The 27,074-nt window shown below is 45.2% G+C and overlaps 1 protein-coding gene and 1 long non-coding RNA gene across 7 annotated transcripts in view; one reads left to right on the forward strand and one right to left on the reverse strand.

Annotated features, from left to right (window-relative positions):
• Positions 1 to 19,558, forward strand: part of LOC128566530 (uncharacterized) — a 111,812-nt gene extending 92,254 nt beyond the window's left edge. Inside the window, exons 3-5 of one of the 4 annotated variants that reach the window (XR_008374577.1) lie at positions 12,638 to 13,778; positions 15,760 to 15,950; positions 19,067 to 19,558. This is a non-coding gene — a long non-coding RNA (uncharacterized LOC128566530). Of the gene's footprint in view, positions 1 to 12,637; positions 15,473 to 15,759; positions 18,737 to 19,066 lie in introns of those variants that run through there. The other 3 variants (XR_008374578.1, XR_008374576.1, XR_008374575.1) reach the window with 3 other exon arrangements.
• CLYBL (citramalyl-CoA lyase) overlaps positions 1 to 27,074 on the reverse strand; it is a 272,508-nt gene that overhangs the window by 38,339 nt on the left and 207,095 nt on the right. The gene's annotated exons all lie outside the window — the stretch shown is intronic.

The raw sequence follows: 27,074 nt of genomic DNA on the forward strand, positions 1-27,074 counted from the left end.
CAAATTCTATCTTTTCTGAATCTGTCTATCTCATCTCGTGTCTATTTTCTCTAATTTGTAAAATGATGTCGCAGGTACGGAGGAGGTCCACATTTGGAGCAGAACCTGTCAAGATCAAGTTGGGTTTAAAATAAACATTGGAGCGAATTGTTCCATTTAAGAATCTCCTTTTTTATATGACTTCTTTTTATACATTTATATATTAAAAAAACAGCACGCTAGTCATTTTGACATAAAACGTCATAACTAGTCAATTATGCTGGATCTTTCTTATGTACATATAAAAATTCACTGTAATAATGATCACAGAGACGGAGACTGCCTTGGGAAAAAAAGCAAATGAATTCTCACTGATTATTACAACGTGGTAGTCTGTTTCATTAGGCAAGGTGATATAGTGTTGAGTGTTCTCTCCCGTTATTTTCTCCACATGAAAAAGAAGTCTCGGTTTGCCTATTTTTGAGAGACAGGAAATCCTCCACATTGAACATACTGTGTGTTAACTGGCTTAAAATTTCATGTGTTGATTCATCTCACCAACTATGACATGCCAGGCATTCTGTTTCCTCTGAAAATGAAGGTTTTGGTAAAGCAAAGTTTTTGATGTGCTAATCACAAAAGATACATTAAAACCCAGGTTTATAGTAAAGTGCTAAATCAGCTTTCATTCAAAGGATAAGACGGCTCAGGATGTTTATGGATGGGTAGCTTGAAATATATAATTGGCCTTTCTGCCCCTCAGAGGTTTATGTGCAAAAGAGAAAACCTTACCCCCCACCCCAAAAAACCCCAAACATACAACAGATCTATGAAAACAATTTATTTTGAAAGTCGGGCGGCACCTGTGGCTCAGTGAGTAGGGCGCCGACCCCATATACCGAGGGTGGCAGGTTCAAATCCGGCCCCGGCCAAACTGCAACAAAAAACAGCCGGGCGTTGTGGCAGGCACCTGTAGTCCCAGCTACTGGGGAGGCTGAGGCAAGAGAATCATCTAAGCCAAAGAGCTGGAGGTTGCTGTGAGCTGTGATGCCACAACACTCTACCAAAGGCAATAAAGTGAGATTCTGTTTCTACAAAAAAAAAAAAAAAAGTTTTTCAAAGATGTTAGGACAATGGCCTTAACTTCAGTCAGAGAAGCTTATACATTTGTCAGAATTCATGGGATGTATAATTTAAATGTGCATATTTCACTGTGCATAAATTTCACCTCAAAAGCATGAAGAGAAATGTAAACAAATACTGAATTCTAGTCAATTATACGCAAGGGGAAGTGTTTAAGGGGAAATATACTACTGTCTGCAACTGACTAGGAAATGACCATCAAGTATAAGATGAATCGACGGGTGGAGGGAAGGTTGGATGAGCGGGCGTGTATGAAGGCACGCAGAGTAAACATCAGTGGGAGAATACAGGGGTCAGTAAACGGGTATTCTCTGTACAATCTTTTGATTTTTCTGACATTTGAAATTTTTATAATAAAAATTTGGAAAAATCTTTTTAAGAAAGTTACCTCTAAAATGTTGGTACTCGATGACAGCATATGGGCTCTTTATACTTTTCTCTGTCCATTTGTATGTGTTTTAATAGTTCCACAGTAAAAAGTTAAAAACTAGTTAATGACTTAAACTTCACTTTCTTACTTGTGGAAAATAATTTTGGGGAAGATCATTTTTAGGTGTGTGATATTTTTGGTAATAACTTTCATGAGATAAAATTCACCCATTTAAATTATACAATTCAGTGGGTCCTTAGCACATCCATACACATGTACACTCATCACCACAGTCAGCTTTAGAATATACTTATCACCCTCCAAAGAAACCCTGCGTCCTTTAGCAGTCACCCCATTTCCTCCCAACCCTCCCAGCCTCAGGCAACCACTAGTCTACTTTTTGTCTGGAGATTGGCTTATTCTGGAATTCATAAGTGGAACCATGCAAGATGTAGTTTCCTGTGACTAGTTTCTTCTACTTTGGATAATGTTTCATGGTTCATTCACATTGTAGTAGGTATCAGTACTTACCTCCTTTTTTTGGCCAAATAATATTCCACTGTATGGACATAGCACATTTTGTTTACTATCGATGAATGGATATTGAGCTTGTTTCCACTTTTTGGCTATCAGTAGAAATGCTGCTATAACATCCATGCATGTACAAGTTTTATGTGGATACATTTTCATATCTCTTGGGTATATACTTAAAAGAAAATGGAATTCCTGGGCGGCGCCTGTGGCTCAGTGAGTAGGGCGCTGGCCCCATATACCGAGGGTGGTGGGTTCAAACCCAGCCCTGGCCAAACTGCAATGAAAAATAGCCGGGCATTGTGGCAGGCACCTGTAGTCCCAGCTACTCAGGAGGCTTAGGCAAGAGAAGCCTAAGCTCAGGAGTTTGAAGTTGCTGTGAGCTGTGATGCCATAGCACTCTGCCGAGGGTGATAAAGTGAGACTATGTCTCTACAAAAAAAAAAAAAAAAGAAAGAAAAGAAAATGGAATTCCCGAGTCACATGGTAACTATGTGCCTAACCTTTCCAGGAACTGCCCACTGTCTTCCAAAGCAGCGGAGCCAGGCGACGTTTCCACAGGCAGTGTGTGGGTTCTAGCTGCGCCATGTCCTCGCCCACACTTCCTGCATCTGCCTTCTTGATGATGGTCACCCTTATGGGTGGGAAGTGGTCTCACTGTGCTTTTGATTTGTATTTTCCTGATGACTGAGGATGTTGGGCATCTTTTCATGTGCTTATTGGCCATTTTTATATCTTCCTTGATGAAAGAAGGATTCTATTTAAATTCTGTGCCCATTAAAAAATGGGAGTAAAAAAGTGACATAAAATGTCTTTGTCTTTTTTTTTGCAGTTTTTGGCTGGGGCTGGGTTTGAACCCACCACCTCCAGCATATGGTGCCAGCGCCCTACTCCTTTGAGCCACAGGCACTGCCGACATAAAATTTTTCATTTTAACCATTCTTAAATATACAGTTCAATGGCATTACTTTCACAATTGCAGGGTACAGTTGCTCATGCCTGTAATCCTAGCAGTCTGGGAGGCCGAGGTGGGTGGATTGTCTGAGCTCATGAGTTTGAAACCAGCCTAAGCAAGAGCAAGACCCTGCCTCTAAAAATAGCTGGGTGATAAACCAAGTGTATGGTGCCCCATGATCATACTAATGTACACAGCTATGATTTAATAAAAAAATCAAAAATAAAAATAGCTGGGCATTGTGGTGGGCACCTATAGTCCCAGTGACTTGAGGGCTGAGGCAAGGGGATCACTTGAGCCCAAGAGTTTGAGGTTGCTGTGAGCTATGATGCCACAGTATTCTACCAAGAGTGACAAAGTGACATTCTGTCTCAGGAAAAAAAAAAAAAATTACTTTCACAATTTGTGCACCCATTATCACTATTTCCAAAACATTTCATCACCCCAAACAGAAACTCTCTACCATTGATCAAAAACTCTACTCTCCCTTGCCTGCAGCTTGTAGGAACCTCTAATCTACTTTCTGTATTTTTCAAGTGTCTCTTCCAGATATTTCCCGTGAGTGAAATCGTGCAGAAGTTGTCCTTTGGTTCTGACTTATTTCACTAAACATAACAATGTTTTGAGGTTCATTCATGTTGTAACACATATCTGAAGTTCAAGGCTGAATAATACTCCACTGATTACATGGACCTCGTTTTGTTCATCCACACATATGCTGAGGGAAACTTGTATTGTTTCCACACTTTGGTTATTGGCAAACAATGCTGCTATTACTACAGCGTACTGTTTCTCTGTGAGTACTCAATTCTTTTGGGTCCATATTTAGGAGAGAATCACTGGGATAAATGGTAATTCTGTTTAGCTTTTTGAGGAAGTATCAAACTGTTGTCTACAATGGCTGCACCATTTTGCCTCCCCATTAGCAATGTACCAAGGTTCAGATTTTTCTACATCTTCATCAACACCTATTTTCTGTCTTATCAACATTTATTTATGAGGCCAGTCACGGTGGCTCATGCCTGTAATCCTAGCCCTCTGGGATGCCAAGGTGGGTGGATTGCTTGAGCTCAGGAGTTTGAGACCAGACTGAGCAAGAGTGAGACCTCATCTCTACTAAAATTTAAAAAACTAGCTGGGCATGGTGGTGGGCATCTGTAGTCCTAGCTACTCAGGAGGCTGAGGCAAGAAGATCTCTCTAGAGGTTGCTGTGGGCAATGATGCCACAGCTCTTTACCCAGGGTAACAAAGTAAGACTGTCTCCAAAAAAAACAAAAACAAAAAATATATATATACACACACACACATAAAATATATATTTATGTACTTATTTTTTTGAGACAGAGTCTCACCATGTCACCCTCCGTAGAGTGCCAGAGTGTCACAGCTCACAGCAACCTCCAACTCTTGGGCTTAAGCAATTCTCTTGCCTCAGCCTCCCAAGTAGCTGGGACTACAGGTGCCTGCCACAACACCTGGCTATTTTTTTGTTGCAGTTGTTTAGCTGGCCCAGGCCAGGTTTGAAACTGCCACCCTTGGTGTATGTGGCTGGTGCTGTAACCACTGTGCTACGGGCACTGAGCCCCAATCTTATTTTTTTCATTTGTTTTCATAGCCTCGGAAGGGCAGCATTATAAATTCTGGTTTCTAGCTAAGTGGTGGAGCCAGGAGGTTTGCTGCAGGTAGGGCAATCTGGGAGTGGAGGAACCAGGTGCTTCAGCCAGCTCTCTCCTGAGGGGACCGCTGGACACATCTACATGACAGGAGAAATCCAGAGGAAAACCAAAAAACACAATCATTCATCTAATTGTTAACTATATTTAAGGCCAAATACTCAGAAACATTTAGATAATAGAGTGGGTATGTCCTTTTCTTCAGGAATGTTTGTGATTCTGAAGAGAAAACTTCTTGAATCCTATGGCCAGATTCTGCCTGGTGACTCTGGTCTGGGTACATTAAAAATGTTTTAACCAGAGGGATTAATCAAATGCTATCACTACACCAGGTGCGGGGGACAGACTGGGGCAGGGGGAGGGAAAGGTGCTATAGATCACTCCCTGTTGAACTCCGGGAATTGGTCTTCTGGTTGTGGTGATGAAAAGCATGTAGGAGGAGTGACAGGTGGAGACAGGAGAACAGATAGGAGGGAGCTCAGGACTCAGAGGCGAGAGGCCGCGCTGCAGGCTGAGATGGCTCAAGGGAGAGGTGGCAGGGACTTTGGAGAAGAGGGGGCAGTACCCAGTCAGAAGCCAGAGTGGACAGAGGCAGGAATAGGGAGGAATAGTGGAAAGGCGGACGGTCCCACATGTAACTGTAGGTCAGGAGGGTGCTTGAGCCTGGGATGGAAAGAAAGGCAACGGGATTAAAGGGCAGAGTCCATGATGGAGGTATGTGGGGGCTGAGGCTCCTTTCCAGTGGGAAGCAAAGGTGATGGTGGGGAATCGCAGCTCAGTTGAGAAGTACCTCCTGAGAAGTTGCCCTGAGACCCTGACTGCATTGGGAGGTCCACCTCCCTGTAGGTGTAGAAGGTCCCTGCTCAATCCCACCCGCTCAAGAGCTCCTTCCATAGAAAGTGGGTGGGCCTCTAACTCTATAGCTACTCCATCTTGTGTTCGGAATGGGTGTTTGCACATGGGTTTCTGATCTGGGACACTCACCGTCAGGTGCACTGATACAGCCCTGGAAACCCCGCAGCACAGTGGCACACAGGTCCCCGCCTCGAGTATGCCTTCTAATTGGTCTCACCCTGCCCAGCCGGGTGAGGATGGAGGAAGTGGCTCCCTTCCCCGACTGGTACAAAGTACAGCCCTGAGCAAAGCTGCCCTCTCCCTCTCAACTCGCTATATTTATGTTTCCTGACTTCTCTGGGTTAGAGGAGGTAATTAACTGTTTTGGTTTAAAAGCCCTCCTGCTGGGTCGCAGTCTGCGTGGGAGAATAAAAGTAAACAAGCAAAAGGGAACAGTGTCATCAAAGGACCTTGCACCTACCTTTCTTCATTATAAGGATGAAAACGTGCCATTTGCCACAGGTGCCACTGATCACCCATGCAGGGCAGGGTCTGTGGGCCTTTCACTCTTTTTAATGGTAAATCAAGAGCGATCTGCTCATGATTTAATGAGGCAGCCTTGCCATGGTTCCAGATAGGAGTCAGATGACAGACATGTCCCCTGCTCCCGGCCTGAGCAGTTTTAGAATGATGCTCACCACATAATCTGACTGATGACTTCCTCTAGTTCTTAAGCCGACCTGAGATACATTTGCTGAAAACTGATCCAAATTGTCCCCCGAAGCTAAATATCAAGAACTAATTTTTTAAAAAAGCAAAAGGTTTCTTGATTTCTGTGGAGGAAAACACTTGTTTCCCTGGCCATCAGCAAATTTTGGAGGCGAGTTGGGTGTGCTTGTCTCTGAGGCCGCCCTAAGGGGGCTGATGAACCAGCTCGGCTGCGCCCACGTCGCTGCCGGGGATCCCTATCTGTGTGCCAACTGCTTCCACAACACTTTGCTAAGGTGCTGACACAAAGAATCGTGTCTCCATAAATAGGAGGCTATAAAAGTTTACAGATAGAAGTATAAATGTCTAACGACAAGGTACACACAGCCTTGCAATTAAACACACTGGGCTAATGCTAATTTCAGCTAGCTGCAGGTTCAAGTCTGTGACCTTTCTTCCTGTGGAAGCTGTACCCCGCGTGGCAGAGTGGCACCCCAAACGAGGACGTTAGATGCAGTAGCACGTTAATTAGTCCTCCCGGCAGCCACAAATGAAGAAGTCAGGTAACATAATAAGCTATGGATTGGCAGAAATAGAACACAGAGAAATATTTCTTGGAGGTATGTGAAACTGGATCATTACTCTCACAAACTACTTTTAAAGTAGGTGAGGCTTTAAAACTAAAAGGAAAAAAAAACACACAACTCGCCACACAATAGTACTAGTTGGTTCCAACTTTGTTTTTATTTCTGTAGCTCAAATATATATCCATCCCCTCGTTTTATAGTAGCTGGTCATTTCTTTATGTATTTATTAGAAATGGGGTCTTATTATGCTGCCAGGCAGGAGTACAATGGCTGTTCATAGTTCACAGCAGCCTTCAACTCCTGGGCTCAAATACCCTTCCGCCTCAGCCTCCCAAGTAGCAGGGACTATAGGCACATGTCACCATGCCTGGCTCATTTAGTTTTATTTCACTTGTTTTAATTTTGATTGTTTTGCTTCCTGATTCTTTCCCAAAGAAAACTGTAACCTAAAAAGGGCTTTTTTTCCTCTTAGGTAGAAAATATGTAGGTTTTTGAAAGGGTAGTACTTTTCCATCCTATTCTTTCTCTGTTTTGTTGTTGTTTTTCTTTTGAGAGATAGGGTCTTATTCTGTTGCCCAGCTAGAGTGGAGTGGTGTCAACAAAGCTCACTGCAGGCCTTGTATGCCTGGAATCAAGAGATCCCTCTGGGAGGCGCCTGTGGCTCAAGGAGTAGGGTGCTGGTCCCATGTGCCAGAGGTGGTGGGTTCCAACCCAGCCCTGGCCAAAAACCACAAAAAAAAAAAAAAAAAAAAAAGAGATCCCTCTGCCTCAACCTTCCACGTAGCAAGGACCACCGGTGTGTGTCAACACATCTGGCTGTTTTTTTATTTTTGTAGAGATGAGGTCTCACTATGTTCTCCACGCTGATTTCAAGCTCCTGGCCTCAAGTGATCCTCCTGCTTTGTTCCCCCAAAGTGCAGGGATTACAGGCATGAGCCACTATGCCTACCCTCTTTGTCTATTTTATTTTCTTCTAAAATAAGGAAAAGAAAAATAGAATGTGGGCAAACTGAAGAATGGAGGTGATGGTGACTAACAAGACACTTTATTTTTCAAAAAAAGGTGAGCCTCAGATCTGAAGCTGAGGTTTGGTTCAGGCCAAGGGCCCTCATCAGGGACCCAGCGCACAGAAGGACCCACCGCCTGCCACGATGCCTCCCGAGATACCAGGGAGACCTCGCTCACGCTCACTGGGAGCTCCGACGGTTCATGAGTAAATGTTTCTCTTGAGCGATGCTGATCTTACAGTGCCATGGCTGGCACTATGCTTGATTTTCACTGCACTTTCCACCTTTTCCTCTTGCCAGCTCTTCACATCGACTTTTCTCGGCAGCCTCATTCCTCCACTGGTGCCAGGTAGGCACACACTTGGGTTTTCTTCCCTCTTTCTGCGCCCAGTAAAATTTCATAAAGCATTTAACGTGAGAACAAGCAGGTTAATTTACCACGCCAGTGAGCCAGGCGCCCTGCAACACTGCCATGTTTTGGCTTCTGAGTCAGAGGCCTCGGTCCCAGTGGTGAGGACTCTTGCCAGACCCATCTCTGTGCAGACACCAGGTGTGATTTAGCATAACAGATTGTGTGGACGCTCAACGGCTTCTATAAACTGTGCGTCAAAACGACATTGTATCCTTCATGCAAGATGAAGATGAAAGTCTCCTGGGCTGGAAGTTCTGCCAGGAAAGGCTGCTGGACATACAGGAAATGGGAAAATCACCAAAATCACCCCGCCTGGCAGCACAGGCCTGGTTTTAGCAGCACTAAAGTTCTTAAGGACGTCAGTACCTTGTTAAAGCTCCTTGTCATGTCACAATTCTGTCTTCCTTTAACGACAGGTATGCAATGAAAACTAAGGTTTTTTGTTTGTTTGTTTTTAATATACAAAGAGGGTATGTACAAAATGGAATTATTTGGACATAAAAGCATTGAATCTGGCCTTTGGCATGTACCTAGTCAGTTGCTTGAACCATGTGAAATAGTGGTTGACTGTGACTTTGAACAGATGCTCTAGATGTCAGCTCTCATGGCTATGAAGATGCTTCTTGGGGAAGACTCTCAGGGAAGAAGCCAAGCTTTGTGCTACGATGCTGTAGGTGCCAGACATGAGAACGGCCTGTTCCCTGAAGATGGCAAGATGAATGAGCCTCAGCCTGAAACTGAGACACAGGTCCGCCCACAGGGAGGGTGACTGAAGTCACGAGAGGACCCGGAAGATGATTTTAAGACAAGCTTAGCGAATACAACTGCCGGAATTACCAGCCTTTTTATCCAGATCGCTGCCACGGGCACCTTAATGCTTAGTAATGTCCAGTTGGCTAATGGAGAGGCCCAATGGCTCCCGCTGGTGTAGTGGTGCCAACGGCACTAGAATAAAATAACTGTGCTGGATGTTAAAAACCTGATGATGACATAGTCCTCATTTAACTTTTCAAAGGCTTTCACACCTCATTTGCCCTCACAACAGTTATAAGGTGTGGAAAGTATAGATTTTATTATCCACATCAGCCTGGAGAACAGAGAGGTGCGGAGACTGCTTCAGAGGCCACGCAACTAGTTAGCGGTCAGGGTGAGGCAGAAGTCACGTGTTGGGCTCCAATCTTGTGTTTTGTCACAGATTCATCTTTGTACCCTAGAGGATGGATGAGTTACGCAATAGGCTGTAATAAACTACAGAGAGTACCCCCAAAATGTATACACATTTTAAGAAAGAAAAAAAACTGTATTAAAATTGTAATACTCGGCTCTGTGCCTGTAGCTCAGCAGCGAGGGCACTGCCCACATAAACCGGAGCTGGCAGGTTGGAAACCAGCCTGGGCCTGCCAAACAATGACAACTACAACCAAAAAATAGCCGGGCATTGTGGCGGGTGCCTGTAGCCCCAGCTACTTGGGAGGCTGAGGCAAGAGAATCTCTTAAGCCCAAGAGTTGGAGGTTGCTGTGAGCTGTGACGCCACAGTACTCTACCCAGGATGACATAGTGAGACTCTGTCTCTAAATAAATAAAGTAAAATAAAATAGTAATACTCAATATACGCCAATAACAACAAATGAATACAAGTGACTTTGAGTACCTCTTATAATTGCAGAAGTCAAATGTATTACAAATGTATTACAAATGTAATCGTTTTTTTTCCCCTTTTCTTAAAATGTGTATACATTTTTTGGGTACCTTCTGTATTTGGTTTTCTGCTCGAATTTGGTAGACCACATGCTGTGGTTAGCTACCAGGAGCCCTGGCCAGTACAGAGATCACATTATCCACCTGCTGTCACCTGCCATTTTTATTCCACACAGGCAGGGCACCGCTCTCTGTAGGGGCATGCCCTGCATACTCATTTGTAAGGACTGCAAGCTTCTATTGCACAGATGTCCTACATCTGAGCAATCCCCTAATGATGAAGATTTAAATTTTCCCTGGTTGTTTGCCCTTGACTCATTCATTCCACTAAAGAGATGTTGACTGAATATGCTTTAGGTCCCAGGTACTATTTTTGGTAATAGAACAGCTCCCTGCCAGCATGGAACTTCCATTCCAGTCAGGAAAACAGCTAATAAACAAGAAAACCAATAAGCAGTTGCCAACTGTGGAAAGGCCTATGAGAACAGAACTAAGCAGTGGGATAGGAATGATGGGGAGGGGGGCTTGAGACAGGGTAGGAAAAATAGCATCTTTGAGGATGTGAGGTACTCCAGAACATTCACTGTGGAACCCTTGTCTGAACATTTCCTTAGGACAAATCCTAGAAGTGCAAATCGTAGGCAGATGACCTGCTCACTGAGGCTCCAAAGGAATGGCCACAAACCTCCAACTTCACAGCCTTCTCTAAACCGGCTCTGGAGCCCGGAGGTAGTGCCCCAAGTCCCCACTGTGCCCCATGACTGCCACTGTAAGAGGCAGGACAGTCTCTTAACCCCACTGTGTGTCAGTTTCCTCACCCGGAAGATGGGGATTGGTGAGGATTGAAAAGGTTAAACATGGGCGGCGCCTGTGGCTCAAGGAGTAGGGCGCCGGTCCCATATGCTGGAGGTGGTGGGTTCAAACCCAGCCCCGGCCAAAAAAAAAAAAAAAAAGAACAGAAACCGCATCTTTTTGGGGTGGCGCCTGTGGCTCAAGGGGTAGGGCGCCGGTCCCATATGCCGGAGGTGGCGGGTTCAAACCCAGCCCCGGCCAAAAAACAAAAAAAAAAAAAAAAAAAAAAAGAAAAAAAGAAAAGGTTAAACATAAGCAGTTACTAAATGTTAGATTTTTGAAAAGTACATGCTCATTTTAACGTGTACACTAAAATTGCTTTTTAAAAAAGGCCATGCATATTAAACTCTCATTCTCTTGTGCCCGGCCACACGGGTTGGTTCTGAGTTCACGCTAGCTTGGCTCTACTTGTTCCCAGTAGCCCCAGTGTCCTCACTGAGGACAGGAAATGTGGCTCGTAGCTCTTACGTCCCCAGAGCTTGATCCTTCTGGCACTGAGGAGGGTCCCTGCAGGGGCCAGTCTACTCATACTGGGAACCAGCCTGTTCACTAACGAGGTTCAGGACCCACTACCCTCAAATGTGACATGCTGGCATTTGAGCAAATAGCAGAAATAGGGAAGTTGCCCTCACTTTCCCCCCTCCTTTCTCCCCTGAAGGAGGTCATAAACCTTTCACTCCAAAAGTGCCTGCCCAATACAAAGAAAAGAGACGTCCCTATTTTTTTTTTAGACAGAGTCTCACTATGTCACCCTCAGTACAGTGGTGGCATCATAGCTCACAGCAACCTCAAACTCCTGGGCTTTAGCCTCCCAGTAGCTGGGACTACAGGCGCCTACCACAACACCCAGGTATTTTTTTGTTGCAGTTGGCCCCAGCCGGGTTTGACCTCTCCAGCCTCGGTGTACGTGGGTGGCACAATATCGACTATGCAACAGGCGCCGAGCTGACATCCCTCATTCTTGAAGAAACAGAGACCCCAAGAAGAATCTGAACAAACAGGCCTTGCTAAGTTCCCGCAGTTTATTACCATAGAGCAGCTCCCCTCTGCCTGATTCCACTGCTGCATGAGTGTCCTCCCTGCATTGAACCTGAGCATAAACACACAGGTTTCCCTGTTCCCCTGGCCTTCCTGAAGGCTCCGTGTTGCATATGAAACTTACATTAAATAAATGTGTGTGCTTTTCTCTTGTTAATCTGTCTCTTGTTATAGGTGCTTCAGTCATGAACCTTAAGATGAGTGGGGGAAAGCTATTACTTTTTCTCTCCTCCACAGTCTAGTCTAGTGTTAGACCTCTCATTTTGTATGAACTCAGATCTTAATATCTAAAGAGTCTACTTCCCCTGGACACCATAGCCTTCAGGTTGCTGGATTCTTCAGGAATCCAGGTAAGCCTGGTGTGCTCTCCATCTCTCAATAAAAAAATTACTAAGAACAACCTGCTTAATGCTTTTGTTCTGTTAAATGCTTCCGGTTTAAGCCTAACCCCTTATGTCTTGAATCAATGTCTCAGCAGAAATCAAAGGCTGTGGGTTGCATATGGCCAGCTCCTTATTGCAATATGAAAGGGTCTATCGTGTGACGTGTGACCACACTCCATGTCTGTCTTTGTCCATCTGCTGGTATTATGGTTTAGGAGTGACGATGATTTTGAAGATGTCAATCTGGACTGTGTGTATGCTCAATTCTCAAGCCATATTTAATGAATTTTGGCCACAAACACTACCTGACGCTGTTTAGCTAAGAAGGAGTAGGGAAAGAGAAGTTTTTCTGTCTTTTTTCAGGTTGTATGTATATGTAATCTTCTTTCTGAATGGAGGTAGCTGTGATTAAGATGGGTCAATTATACACAGTGATTTTAATTAATTTTCCTTTTTTTTTTTTTAGAGAAGGGAGAGCAAGAGAGGAGAATGAAGACACGAGGACAGCAAGGGAAGAGTTCCAGGAGCCCTCACCGTGTCGCTGATCGTCACAGAGTTGTCACGCTTATCTCTGCAACTAGATGAGACAAACACCACGTGGGGTGGGGGTTGTACCGGAAGTCCTCAGAGATCCTTGCATGGGGGCTGGGGGTGGCACAGAATAGCTGCCCTACCTGGGAACGGAGCTGGGAACTGGGAACTGTGCGCTGTGCCGTGAGCAGGAGAGTCAGATGGGGAACCTGCCCCCCTCCTGCCCACAGCCAATGGTCTGTTTCTCTCTCTCATACACACACTCCCTAGGCTGCCTCCCTTACACCCACACCTGCATCCAGGCATGATAATCTATTTCTCTGTCTCACACACATGGAGGAAGCATTATTTTCTCCATGTGTGTCAGGTTCTTGCAGCCAAATACTCTACAAAAATATTATAAAAATATTTTGCATCTTATAAATATCAATAATTTAGGTCGTTAAGAGGGGTCATTAATTTAGTTAAGAGAGGTCCTTGATGTTACTCACAGAGCTCTGCCCAGGGCAAGAGCCCCTTCTATCCTCCTGGCAAGTGGGTAAAGAGCCGCTGGACAGACCTTCAGATATCTGAGGATGGTCACTATGTTTCCCCAAATCTTGCCTTCTAATACTCCTTGTTCTAATAACTCTCTCTCCAAAAACTTCTGATACAGACTCAACATCCTCCCACCTCTGAGTTGCCTTTCTCTGGACAAACCCAGGTTTGGTAGCACCCCTGCTTTGTATATGAGACAGGGTCTCACTCTGTAGCCTAGGCTAGAGTGCAATGGCACAATCATAGCTCATTGCAACCTCCCAGACTCAAGCTATCCTTTTGCCTCAGCCTCCCAAGTAGCTAGGACCACAGGCATGCACCACCATGCCCACCTAATTTTAAAAATTTCTTATAGAGATGGAGTCTCACTGTGTTGCCCAGGCTGGTCTTCAACTCCTGGCCTCAAGTGATCCTCCTGCCCTGGGCCTCCCAAAGTGCTGGGTTACAGATGTGAGCCACTGCTTCTAGCCCAAGCAATGCCCATTCCAAGTACTAAGTGGATTACCCACTGTTCTTCTCCCAGACACTGTGCCCTGCTGGTGAGGACACTACTCCTGGCTGGCTGGCTACCCAGCTGACCCCATATGGAGGGTAGAAAACAGTACAGTGGATTACGGTGCTAGACGAACCTTCATCAATGCAGGGTGCTTAACAATAGGGCTTTCAGTATAGTCTTCTTAAATCTAACCATCCTTAATACCGATTATTCAGTTTTCTAAGAGTTTTAAGAATGTTAAATGTTTGACAAGTTATAGCATTTACAGTAATATGGGAAGATTACCATATTTAACAAAAGTCAGTGTTAGCATTCTTACAGAGCTAAAAAAACAATACACATATTCAGGACTTTTTTTTTTTTAGCAAACCATTTTTATCTGCCATGAAAAAATATGCCACAAGGCCGGGCATGGTGGATCATCCCTGTAATCCCAGCATTCTGGCAGGCCATGGCGGGAGTATTGCTTGAGCTCAGGGATTCCATACTAGCCTAAGCAAGAGTGAGACCCTGTCTTTACTTAAAATAGAAAAAATCGACCAGGCATGGTGATGGGCTCGGGAGGCTGAGGCAGGAGGATCACTTGAGCCCAGGAGTTTGAGGTTGTTTTGAGCTAGGCTGATGCCACTGCACTCTAGCCTGGGCAACAGAGTGAGACTGTCTCAAAAAAAAAAAAAAAAAGCGGGCAGCGCCTGTGGCTCAGTGAGTAGGGCACTGCCCCTATATACCAAGGGTGGCGGGTTCAAAACCAGCCCCAGCCAAACTGCAACAAAAAAATAGTCCAGCATTGTAGCAGGTGCCTGCAGTCCCAGCTACTCAGGAGGCTGAGGCAAGAGAATCACCTAAACCCAAGAGTTGGAGGTGGCTGTGAGCTGTGACACCAAAGCACTCTACCAAGGGCGACAAAGATGCTGTCTAAAAAAAAAGCCATAAATGATGGCATTCCCACAAGATGAACTCTAAGATTCTTTATAGCTTCAACATTCTCTGCATAACCCCCTCCGGTCACTTGTCCCAAGGGAATTCCCTTCTCTAAATAGCAGAAATATTCACTTTTGTTACTTCTTTTTAAATAGAAACGATAACATGTTTCTGGCCTAATACTTAACTTAGCATATAGGTATTTTGTAGTTGGAAATGCCAATTATCTAATTTTTTGCATAATCTTTAGTTGTTATTTTTTTTTTTTTGCAGATTTTGGCTGGGGCTGGGCTTGAACCCACCACCTCTGGCATATGGGGCTGGCGCCCTTACTCCCTTTGAGCCACAGGCACCACCCAACGTATCCTTTAGTTTTAAATTTGAAAACTTTTAACCTTTATCAGCTTAGATGAAAATAGTTTTTAAAAGTTAGCTGAAACAGGGTGACACCTGTGGCTCCATGGGTAGGGCACTGGCCCCATATACCAAGGGTGGTGGGTTCAAACCCAGCCCTAGCCAAACTGCAACAAAAAAATAGCTGGGTGCTATAATGGGTGCCTGTAATCCCAGCTACTTGGGAGGCTGAGGCAAGAGAATCACCTAAGCCCAGGAGTTGGAGGTTGCTGTGAGCTGTGTGAGGCCACGGCACTCTACCGAGGGCAATAAAGTGAGAGTCTGTCTCTACCAAAAAAAAAAAAAAAAGTTAGCTGAAACAATATTTACTTTTATAAGTATGTCTAATATATAATTGTTTATGCATATTCAAAGAACAGACAGTATCTACCATCTTTTTTTTTTTTGTAGAGACAGAGTCTCACTTTATGGCCCTCGGGTAGAGTGCCGTGGCCTCACACAGCTCACAGCAACCTCCAACTCCTGGGTTTAAGCGATTCTCTTGCCTCAGCCTCCGGAGTAGCTGGGACTACAGGCGCCCGCCACAACGCCCGGCTATTTTTTGGTTGCAGTTCAGCCGGGGCCGGGTTTGAACCCGCCGCCCTCGGTATATGGGTCCGGCGCCCTACCGACTGAGCCACAGGCGCTCCCCAGTATCTACCATCTTTAAGCTATATTTACAAGATTTTTGTTTGTTTGTTTTTGTAGAGACAGAGTTTCACTTTATCGTCCTCGGTAGAGTACTCTGGTGTCACAGCTCACAGCAACCTCTACGCCCTGGGCTCAGGTGATTCTCTTGCCTCAGTGTCCTGAGTAGCTGGGACTACAGGTGTCCGCCACAATGCCCGGCTATTTTTTTGTTGCAGTTTGGCTGGGGCCGGGTTTGAACCTACTACCCTCGGTATGTGGGGCTGGTGCCCTACTCACTGAGCCACAGGTGCCGCTCTACAAAGATTTAATAGAAAAATATTGAGATTTTAAAAACTTAAAAGCAGTTAATAAAGAAGAGGACAAATCACAAATATCAAGTAAAAAAATATTTGTAATATTAAAAATGTATTTCTCATTTACAGTTAAGAAGCTGTATAATACAGCATTTTTTTTTATTATTTGGAGACACAGTCTCACTTTGTCACCCTTAGTAGAGTGCCGTAGTGTCACAGCTCACAGCAACCACAAATATTTGGACTTAAAAGCAATTCACTTGCCTCAACCTCCCAAGTAGCTGGGACTACAGGTGCCTACCACTGCACCTGGCTATTTTTAGAGACGAGGTCTGGCTCTGGCTGGTCTTGAATTTGTGAGCTCAGGCGATCCACCTGTCTCAGCCTCCCAGAGTGCTGGAATTAGAGGTGTGAGCCACCATGCCTGTCCAACACAGCTTTTTGTTTTTTTTGCAGTTTTGGCCGGGACTGGGCTTGAACCCACCACCCCCAGTGTATGGGGCCAGCACCCTACTCCTTGAGCCACAGGCACCAACGCAATACAGCTTTTTTGATAGCAATTTTGTCTGTGCTCTTCCTGAGGATGTTTCGTTTACTTGATTTGCTGGGTTTGTGTGGGACTTGGACATGGGTTTTTATTTATTTATTTATTCAGACAGAGTCTCAGAACTTCTGAGCTCAAGCAATCTACCCTCCTCAGCCTCCCGGAGTCCTAGGATTACAGGTGTGAGCCACCTCACTTAGCCAGACATGGGCATTTTTAAAGGCTCCCTTTGTGACACTGACAGACTCCTGATGGAACTCGCCCCCCGCCCCACAAGCGCACGTGTGAATGCTTTGCCTGTTGCACAAGCAGCGCCAGTTGTGCAGGGGATAAAAGGCTTGCTTGGGAAGAGCAGCACAGTTCACACCCTCGAACACATGCCATAAATCCTCAAATAGCATTTTTCACATCACATACACTTTCACAAGTCAGATCTGTTTCATTATGTGACATTTCTATTTGTGACACTATTGTTGAATATTGTTGCTAAAGCCACTTGCCATTGTGATTAATTCTGCTTTGGGTTGGCGACTGACTTAAACCTGTGAGTGGAAGGGGAAGGGAAGACTCCCCAGAGAGCCGAGCAGGAAGAGAATGGTACACATCAATGTGGGAGGCCCCGGAGGCCACCCGCTTCATTTTACAGCTAAGCAAATCAAGGACTGCAGAAATAAAAGAATCTCCCCAGCACCACCATCATGAAAGAATTTAATTATGTAAATTAATCATTTAAATGACTATAAAAAGAATATATACTCTTTACAGAAAACAATTTAAAAACAGGGATGGCGCCTGTGGCTCAGTGAGTAGGGCACTGGCCCCATATACTGAAGGTGGGGGGTTTGAACCCAGCCCCAGCCAAAACTGCAGCAAAAAAATAGCTGGGCATTGTGGCAGGCGCTTGGAGTCCCAGCTACTCAGGAGGCTGAGGCAGGAGAATCACCTAAGCCCAAGAGCTGGAGGTTGCTGTGAGCTGTGATGCCACAGCACTCTACCGAGGGCAACAAAATGAGACTGTCTCTAAAAAAAATTTTTTTTAAAGAGGAAAGTACATATATGTATTTTAACAGAGACCTGTAAGCCACTGCACCATCACACCATGGCCTTGTAACCTGGAGCACAGAAGCTGGCCATACACAGGTAGACCGCCACTCCTGCTTCCTTTATCATCTAATCAATTGTCACTCAATACTGGCTGAGTCCCTTCTTCATGCACCTCCCTTTGGCTCAGGCCTAATTTTTTCTTGGCCCAACCTCCTAACTTATTGCACTATAGCTTCTGAGATATTACGAATTCCCTTACATGAGCAACCATTCCTCTGAACACCATTTATTTACTCTATTTGCTGGAACTCTGTCCCACTGACTCTGTCTCACATACTATCTTGAAGGGAAGGAAAGCCTCGCTCTCATCCATGCCACAGTTCCCCACCACCCTTGCCCACCATTCCCCCTGTGGGGGTCCATGCCATCCAGTTACGTCAGCTTTTCACATCTCCACCATGCTCACTGACGGAAGCTTGTCTATATAGCTCCAAGTGAAATCCCCTTCCCCCCATGACCCTGGCAGTTCTCCCAACACCTGCCCCAACGACTTCGTCACATTTTGGTCTCAACTTTCTCAAAATTGCTTCATCCCTAATTCTCAAACCCTGAAATTCTTCTGATGACCATCCCTCACCTGCCCCTGTCCCCGTGCCTGTCCTCTGGTTTGCCTTCACATGTCTTCTGAGTCCTGGCGACCCCAGGCGGTTAGCCCATGCTCAGGTTTTCTGTCCAGGTCTACCATCTGGACTTTACAGTTAACTGTTCTGACACCTTCACAAGCACCCTCAAGTCTTGTCCCCTTTAATTCTTTTTTACTCTTGCCTGAGGCCAGGGTTTGGTTTGCTGGAGAAAAATGCCAAAATGCCATTTGCTCATTTGTTCAACTACTCAGCTATATTAGGCACTATACTAGGTTGAGGGGGGTATAAAAACACACCCTTCTTGCAGTGAACAGAAACGCAAAATGCAAAAATACAACGCAGGGTAATGTAGGTGCAGCAGCAGAGACCCCACGTGGTGGTTGTACAGGGGGGTGGCAGAGACTGCTCCTTTGAGTTTTAGCAGGGCACCGGGTCTATTAAAGCCTGTATGTCCCAGCCCCCCTGTAGCTAGCAAGCAAATGCAACAAAAGCGCTATGGGCAATGTTTTTTTTTTTTTTTTTTTTGTAGAGACAGAGTCTCACTTTATGGCCCTCGGTAGAGTGCCGTGGCCTCACACAGCTCACAGCAACCTCCAACTCCTGGGCTTAAGCGATTCTCCTGCCTCAGCCTCCCGAGTAGCTGGGACTACAGGCGCCCGCCACAATGCCCGGCTATTTTTTGGTTGCAGTTTGGCCGGGGCCGGGTTTGAACCCGCCACCCTCGGCATATGGGGCGGGCACCCTACCGACTGAGCCACAGGCGCCGCCCAATGGGCAATGTTTAATCCCTTAAAAAGAAGCTGCTGGCCCTCAACTCTCTTCCTCTCTTTCTGTCTCACAGGCTGGAACTCAAGAAAGGCGAGCCAGTTGCTGCCACACAGATGAGGATGTCAGAGCAACGACCAAGAAGCAATTCGGGTCTCTGAGGGTTCTGGGGGAGGAGTGATTCCCACCCACCCCCAGCCTGTTGGGTGGGAGAGAAATAAACTTCATTTGGTTCATGCTCCTGAAGCTTTGGGTCTTCTCCCTGGAGCAGCTCAACCTACATGCTGGCAATAAAAGACAGGCTCATCACAGGCACACGGTGGGTGATGTGAGGGCAGAGTGTGCATCAGGGGCAAGAAGAGTGCCCGGACGGATGTCACAGCAGAAAGGCAGGCTCCGAGCCTGGACACTGCTTGGTGAACTTCTTACTGGGCCTGGAAATGTCCCTGTCTCACTTCTCCGTGTGTTCGGAGGGGGAGGTGTGTTCCCACCACAGAGAGAAGAACAGCAGGGGAAATTTTGGGGGTTGTGTAGATGTGTTTGTTTTGATGTGTTTGTTTTGGGTCTCAATAAATAATATCTCTCTTAACACATCTCAATAAATAATATCTCTCTTAACACATCTCAAATAAAACACATCTCAGTTCAGATGTGTTTGTTTTGGGTCTCAATAAATAATATCTCTCTTAGCCATCAAAATTCTCAACAAACTTTGGCTCATAATCCTAGCACTCTGGGAGGCCAAGGCAAGTCGACTGCCTGAGCTCAAGAGTTCAAGACCAGCCTGAGCCAGAGTGAGACCTCCACCTCTAAAAATAGATGGGCATTGTGGCGGGCACCTATAGTCCCAGCTACTTGAGAGGCTGAGGCATGAGAATCGTTTAAGCCCAGGAGTTTGAGGTTGCTGGGAGCTGTGATGCCACAGCACTCTACTGAGGGCAACAAGTGAGACTCTGTCTCAAAAAAAAAAAACTCAAACAATTGAACAATACATCAAAGTGTTGGTAAGAAGAGACTCAGAATGTCTTCTTCCTTTCTGATAAAAGCACATGGGTGAGTAAAAGAGCCACACTGGGCCCTGGAGTCAGTCTGACTTAACCTATCTGGCTGCACAGGACTGATATAGCACCCTGTCCCCAGAAGGGGTCCCTGGGGCACAGAGGTCTCATAAGGAAGGAAAAAGGAGGTGGCAGAGCTGTACCTACCAGGATTGCCACCGAGTGAGTCACCCTGGCTCAGAGGAGAGGTGAGGGGTGTGGGGAGAAGTTCCCTCCTGAGGGGGACACTAATGGGACGGGGAATGAGCAAGCGTCCCCTGAAATAAGGACTTTGAGGCACCTGAGGGCCACCTGGGAAGGCCCAATGCCTCTGTCTCTGTCTCCTGAGCTCCTCAGATGTGGTAAAACCAAGTCATCTATTCTGGAAGGGGACATACTCCCATGCCCTCCCGGGCTGTGGACTCGCCAGGAGTCCTGGGGGGTGGAGTTACCTCCCAGCTGTCCTGCAAGGATCAGCCTATTTTCTCCCAATGCTCTGTGGACCTGAAGGGTCTCCCGATCCTCTCAGAGCACCTTAAGCTACATGAGCTAGACACTGGCCAGAGGTTTGCCCCTGCGGGACTCTCTGGCTTGGTCCTGCCTCCCACTGCACATTCAGCCACGCCCGCCCTTCTTGCTAGGCGTTACTGGAAAGCAGGGAAGGCTTGATGCACACAGGTGTCCTCATCATAAGCAGTAGGGACCATTCTCCTTGCACACCTCCCTGATGGTCAGGGGCGTGGCAGTGCCAGGGACCTCCCTGCTCAGGGATGTTTTTGTCTGTGTGAGGATGTGTTGGGTTGGAGGAGTTGATTATAGGATTTGCTGGTGATTCTGATGATTTATTTATTAACTCATTCATTCACTCATTTTTGCCTTGTTTCCCTCTAAACAATAAGAACTGGTGGAATAAACACACATTACCTACTTAACAAAATAATGTGACAATATTTCAGGATCTATTAAACTTTTCCATTAACATATAGAGGTTATATAATAGATTCTTTGGGGACTTTTCCTTTCTTTCCCTTATACCTCCTTTTCTTTCTCTCATTCTTTCTTTTTATTTATTTATTTATTTTGAGACAGAGCCTTAAGCTGTCACCCTGGGTAGAGGGCCGTAGCATCACAGCTCATAGCAACCTCCAACTCCTGGGCTCAAGCGAGTCTCCTGACTCCACTTCCCAAGTAGCTGGGACTACAGGCACCTGCCACAACGCCTAGCTATTTTTTGGTTGCAGCCGTCATTGTTGTTTGGTGGGCCCGGGCTGGATTCAAACCCGCCAGGTCAGGTGTATGGTGGCTGACGCCTTAGCCGCTTGAGCCACATGTGCCGAGCCCTTTCATTCTTTATTTTTTAAAACAGATTTGATATGGCATATGCCAGATTCAGTTGTACCTCATTAGTGTTCATATGGAACCACTGACGTTTTTGCTCCCACTCTACAATACCAGAAACCAAAGGTTATTATGAAACCCAAGCTCCTAATTCTGACTGTGACAATTGGTAAATGTGTGAATAAAAATTCACAGGTTCGGGCGATGCCTGTGGCTCAACGGAGTAGGGCGCTGGCCCCATATGCTGGAGGTGGTGGGTTCAAACCTAGCCCGGCCAAAAACTGCAAAAAAACAAAAACAAAAAAACTCACAGGTTCCAGGGATGTTTTTGAGCTCCCTAGGAAGATAACTTCAGGATTAAAGAAGTGGATTTGACAATAAAAGTCCTTTGCAGGGTATTTCTCAGTGTTTATATAAATCTGAACAGACTGGCTCAACCCCATACCCAGTCTAGGTGTGTATCGAGGGGTTTATCACTGTCAGTCCTTATCACCAGCTACTGACATGACCCATCTGTATGTATGTTCCTTCTCCCTGGCTGGCAAATTTTCATTGAATTGAATAAAAAAAGAAGTAGAAGCAAGGCAACAAAGGAGTCTAAAGTAGGTTCTTCCAAGAGATCATTTGAAGATGGAGGAGGAGGAACAAGTGGCACAACCCAATGGCCCTGCGCCGTGGAAATGCAGAACTGCCAGAAGAATGGAGCCCGGGACAGGCCACTGCTTTCATCGTTCCCTAGTGGGACTCAGTCACCAAAGCAAAGTGGCTCAGCTGCTGGAATTGGATTGTGAAAAATAAACAAGAAAACAATGTGTTGTTATTTAAAAATCACTCACTTGGAAATAAATAAACCCAATATTGCCACAAACACTGTGAGCTGTTCGTCCTCGATTGTGAGCTAGTGAATTATTAACATCATATTCTAAAATTAAAATGAAGACTGTGTTGGACAACAGTTATCAAAAGATGTGTTGAGACAGAGCTCTGAGAACAGGCCAACAAATTCTGGCCAAAAGACCAGATAGTCCACTGTTTGATAAATGTATAATAAAAGAACATAATTTTATTGATACTGTTGCTCTATGAAGCTGAAAAAACCCCAAACGGAGACATTAAGAGTGTGTATCCGGTATAGAGACAGTTACCAAACAAAGTCAGGGATGGAGGAATATCAAAATGAAGCCATTTTCTCTGATGGTGGGTGTTTCCTTCACTGAAAAAAACTTAATCATGGTTCACTCAAAGGTTTGTATGAGGATCATTATGAAGTTTTCAGACAAGACCGTGGTGGTCCATTATTTCACTTCTGAGAAACACAGTCAGCAGCGTCCTTTCCGATTCACCAGTGCAAGTTTTCATCTTGCTTGGCTTACCAGTGTTGTGTGTACCAGGGCTTCATTTGTTTCTGTCTGCAAGGATTTTACATTTCTTGATTTTTGTGTATCTCAAAACCTTTGTAATGACCCATGTATTTATAGACAGTTATTATGTGAGTAAAAAAAAAGCTTGCTACAAAAAAAGATCTTTTTGTTTTTTTTTAGATCATCTTACTTTGTCACTCTTGGTAGAGTAGGGTGACGTCAGAGCTCACAGCAACCTCAAGCTCTTGGGCTCAAGAGATCGTCTTGCCAGCTCGGCGCCTGTAGCTCAGCAGCTAGGGAGCTAGCCACATACTCCGGAGCTGGAGGGTCTGAACCCAGCCCAGGCCTGCCAAACAACAATGACAACTACAACCAAAAAATAGCTGGGCTTTGTGGTGGGTGCCTGTAGCCCCAGCTACTTGGGAGGCTGAAGCAAGAAAATCACTTAAGCCCAAGAGTTGGAGGTTGCTGTGAGCTGTGACGTCATAGCACTCTACCTAAGGGGACATAGTGAGACTATGTCCCAAACAAAAAAAAAAAGAGATCTTTTTACTTGAGTTTTTCATTTTAAATAGAGACAGGGTCTCACTCTTGCTCAGGCTGGTCTCAAACTTGTGAACTCAAGCAATCTACCTGCCTCGGCCTGCAAGAGTACTAGGATTACAGACATGAGCCACCATGCCCAGTCTAATATTATTACTAATATGCTTCTAAGTTATAATCTTTTTATTTTTATTGGTAGTAAGACCAACATGATGTTAACAGGAAAAGCGATATTGAAGACTCTGATTAATGACAGTCATTAGTGATGATACATCTGAGGTGTATTAGTTTCCAAGGCTGCCATAACAAATCACCACAAACTTGACTTCTTAAAACAGCAGAAATGTCCTCTCTCAGAAGAGCCCAGAAATTGGAAATCAAGGTGTCTGCAGGGCTGCAGTCCCTCTCTCGAGAATCCTTCCTTTCCTCCTCCAGCTCCTGCTGCCTGCATCGCGCCACCCTCTGCCTGTCTCTGGTGCACTCCTCTGTGTGTCTCTGATTTTTTGTGTAAGGTCACTGTCACTGGATTTAGGACGCACACAGATAACCCATGATGATCTCATCTCGAGATCTTTAACTATCTCTGCAAAGACCATTTTTCCAAATAATTTTGCCTTCGCAGGTTCCAGGGATCAGGACATGGACATATCTTTTGGAAGCTGCCATTTAATCCATTATAGGAAGCATATGCCATGAACAGTGGAATGGATGAATGGTGCTCTAAAGAGCTATTAGAAAATGGTATGTTGGGCGGCGCCTGTGGCTCAGTTGGTAAGGCGCCGGCCCCATATACCAAGGGTGGCGGGTTCAAACCCGGCCTGGCTGAACTGCAACCAAAAAATAGCCGGGCGTTATGGCGGGCGCCTGTAGTCCCAGCTACTCGGGAGGCTGAGGCAAGAGAATGACCTAAGCCCAGGAGTTGGAGGTTGCTGTGAGCTGTGTGATGCCATGGCATTCTACCGAGGGCCATAAAGTGAGACTCTGTCTCTACAAAAAAAAAAAAAAAAAAAGAAAATGATATGTTAATAAAGGTGAGTTCACCTTTTCCATCTTTCCCTCGCCTCTCTACCTCCATTTAGAGGAGAATATTTGCGATTTCTAGAATATTTGAGATCTCTGGGGGTGTGTCTGTGTCCTAAAAGACAGGGCTTGGGACTCGTAAGAGACTCACAGATCTTAAGGTTAACACGGGGCAACCTTAACCTAATGCATGACTCTCCTCTGCAACATTCCCGGCCCAAGTGGCACCCACAACTGCATGAATGCCTCCAACTCAAACTGTTCTTGGCTAGCCCTACGTACTACACTACCTGTCACAGTGTAGTGTGCTCCTGTGCCTGGAGCCACAGTTGGCCTCCCCATCCTTTCTGTGCAATAGGGCCTGCTCTTTCCCACCTTGTCATTCATCTCTACTGGGAGAGCACCTCCCAAGGGAAAGGGGAGCATGACACTTCCAAACCACTGGCTCCAGGATGTGTGCTTGGAGTAACTCTTCCATCAAGATGGGTGGGGCCACACCTACGGTGCATCTTAGAATAGGTACAGGCGAAACTCACTAAAGGCAGAATACAAATGTCTACATACAATAACTAAGAAAATGCCATGAAGGCGACGTTGAACAGTTTGATGAGAATATTTCAGATTGTGTATGAAACCAGCACATTGTACCCCTTGACTGCATTAATGTACACAGCTATGATTTAACAATTAAAAAAAACAAAAGAATGCTGGCTCTTCCCTCTAGGTCTAGCACATGTCTTTCTTCATCCAGAGGATGCACGTTTAGATGGCTAAGGTACAGAATCACACTGTCAGACAATGTTAGGGATGAATAATGCTCCACAATCATCTGCCCATTTTAGAAACAAGGAGACAAACCTCCTAGAGAGATGAGCAGACTACTGGCGGTCACTCTGACACTGCGTGCAGAACCAGGACCGGAATGAAAGTCTCCTGAAACCCACATGTGATGCAGAATGTGACACAAAGCCTGCTCCTACATGAACTATGCCTGACATGTTGGCCTCCTTGGAGCCATGCAGAGATCATCCGTGTATATATTCAACAAGCCTGAGTGTGTACAGCGGGGCAGACGAGCTCTCCACTCCCACAGAGCCTGCACACACAAGTGATTACCACTACCTGGAAGGCTGCGAGCCCTGATCAGCTGTCAGTTTTGGTAGTTGACTGGGATTAAGGTCAGCTTGTTCAGCTCTTAATTCTTCACTATATCCTTGGAGGAAAGGTAGAGTACCTGGAGCTATTGTCCTCACTTTAAAGGTTCATAGAAGCATCTGAAGTCATCAGACTTGCATCAAACGCACCATTTGGTCTAGAAAAAAAGTCTCCTTATTTCCTTTCTAGTGCTTAACTCTAAGATTAAGCAGGAACCCACTACAACAACAACAACAGCAGCAGCAAAGCTGTTTTTATTAAAACTCATCATTGTCCATAGCATAAGTTATATCTCTTGAGAAGAGTAAAGCCACCAACCAGCTACTCATAAATGAGAGAAGCATTTTCTCATTGAGACAGTGAGGAAAAAAGACCCAGATGGCAGATCCTTTTGACATAGGCTTCTCTGCTCCGGCTGTCTAATATGTTTCTTCACTGTATTCATTGTTCTTACATCAGAAGTTTGCTTATTTCCAAGAAAGACAAAAACAGAAAGGTTTTCCTCTGCAAGATTCCTACCCTCCTCCTTTGATGCTGCGATGGCCTGAGCCCTAGAGGAGGCAACTAAAATGACCTGGATCCTTTGGTGAAAAATCTCAAAGCTCTGTTCCTTGAAAGAGTCAACATAATCCCTTCCTCCTGAAAAAGGAAAAGGCACTAGACTTTTGGGAATGTGTTACCTGGGCCAGCCCTGATGCCTCGTGTGGTTTCAGAATTTATTTTAAAACAGGTTTTGGCATGTAGGATAGAGCATGCTGCATTGCTGCTGGCTTCAGTGGAAGTCCCGTGGGCTCACAGCCCTGTCTTCTTTCATGAGGAATCCCTGCCAATCTAGGATCTGTGAACCGCTTCTGCCAGCCAATCTCTAATTTAGCATATGTACAAAGCCAATTTTTGGACACCATGATGGAGCCTGGCACCTCCGCAGCCCTCCATATTTGCAATGCTTACAGTGAAATAATGAGTAACTAGCAAGATAAAAAAAAATATGACATGAAAAGGCTTCTTAAATTCACAGATAAATCGTCTATGTATTATATATGTGTATGTGTCTCCCTCCTGCTTTTCCAACATAAACTTACCCCATGCCTTTCCTTGTAGTTATTTCGTTTAGATTTTCAATCTGGGATGCACTTAGCAATAGCCAACACTGATAAAGATAAAACCTTGCTCCCCACTGAGAACATCTGATTTTTAAAATGTAGAAATGCTGCTCTTTACAAAATAGGACATTTCCCTTTTAATTAGCTTCAAAAGACACCCAAATAATTTGCAACTAGGAAATGATACCATTTTAGAGTACTTGAAAATAATTCCCACGCATGCAAAACCAATTTCATGAGAGGTCCAGGCTAGGGAAACCTTCAGTTTTGAGATAAATTGAGCTGTTTCTGTGGGGACAGCCATCGCCACCAGGAGAAGATTCCCCTAACCCACAGGCTTTTATGACTGTCTTCACTCAGTAAACCCGTGTTTAAGGTACGTTTGTTGAAATATTTGGGAACAATTGCTGATCGCATCTTGAGCCTGCCCATCCATCTTAGCAAAAAATGTGGCTCTTCTCATCTCCCTCCCTTCTATAGATTTGCCAGTCATCTAGTTTTCAAACAGTTCTTCAAGAGAGAACAGG

Source organism: Nycticebus coucang, chromosome 15 (assembly GCF_027406575.1).
Source record: "Nycticebus coucang isolate mNycCou1 chromosome 15, mNycCou1.pri, whole genome shotgun sequence".
NCBI lineage: Eukaryota > Metazoa > Chordata > Mammalia > Primates > Lorisidae > Nycticebus > Nycticebus coucang.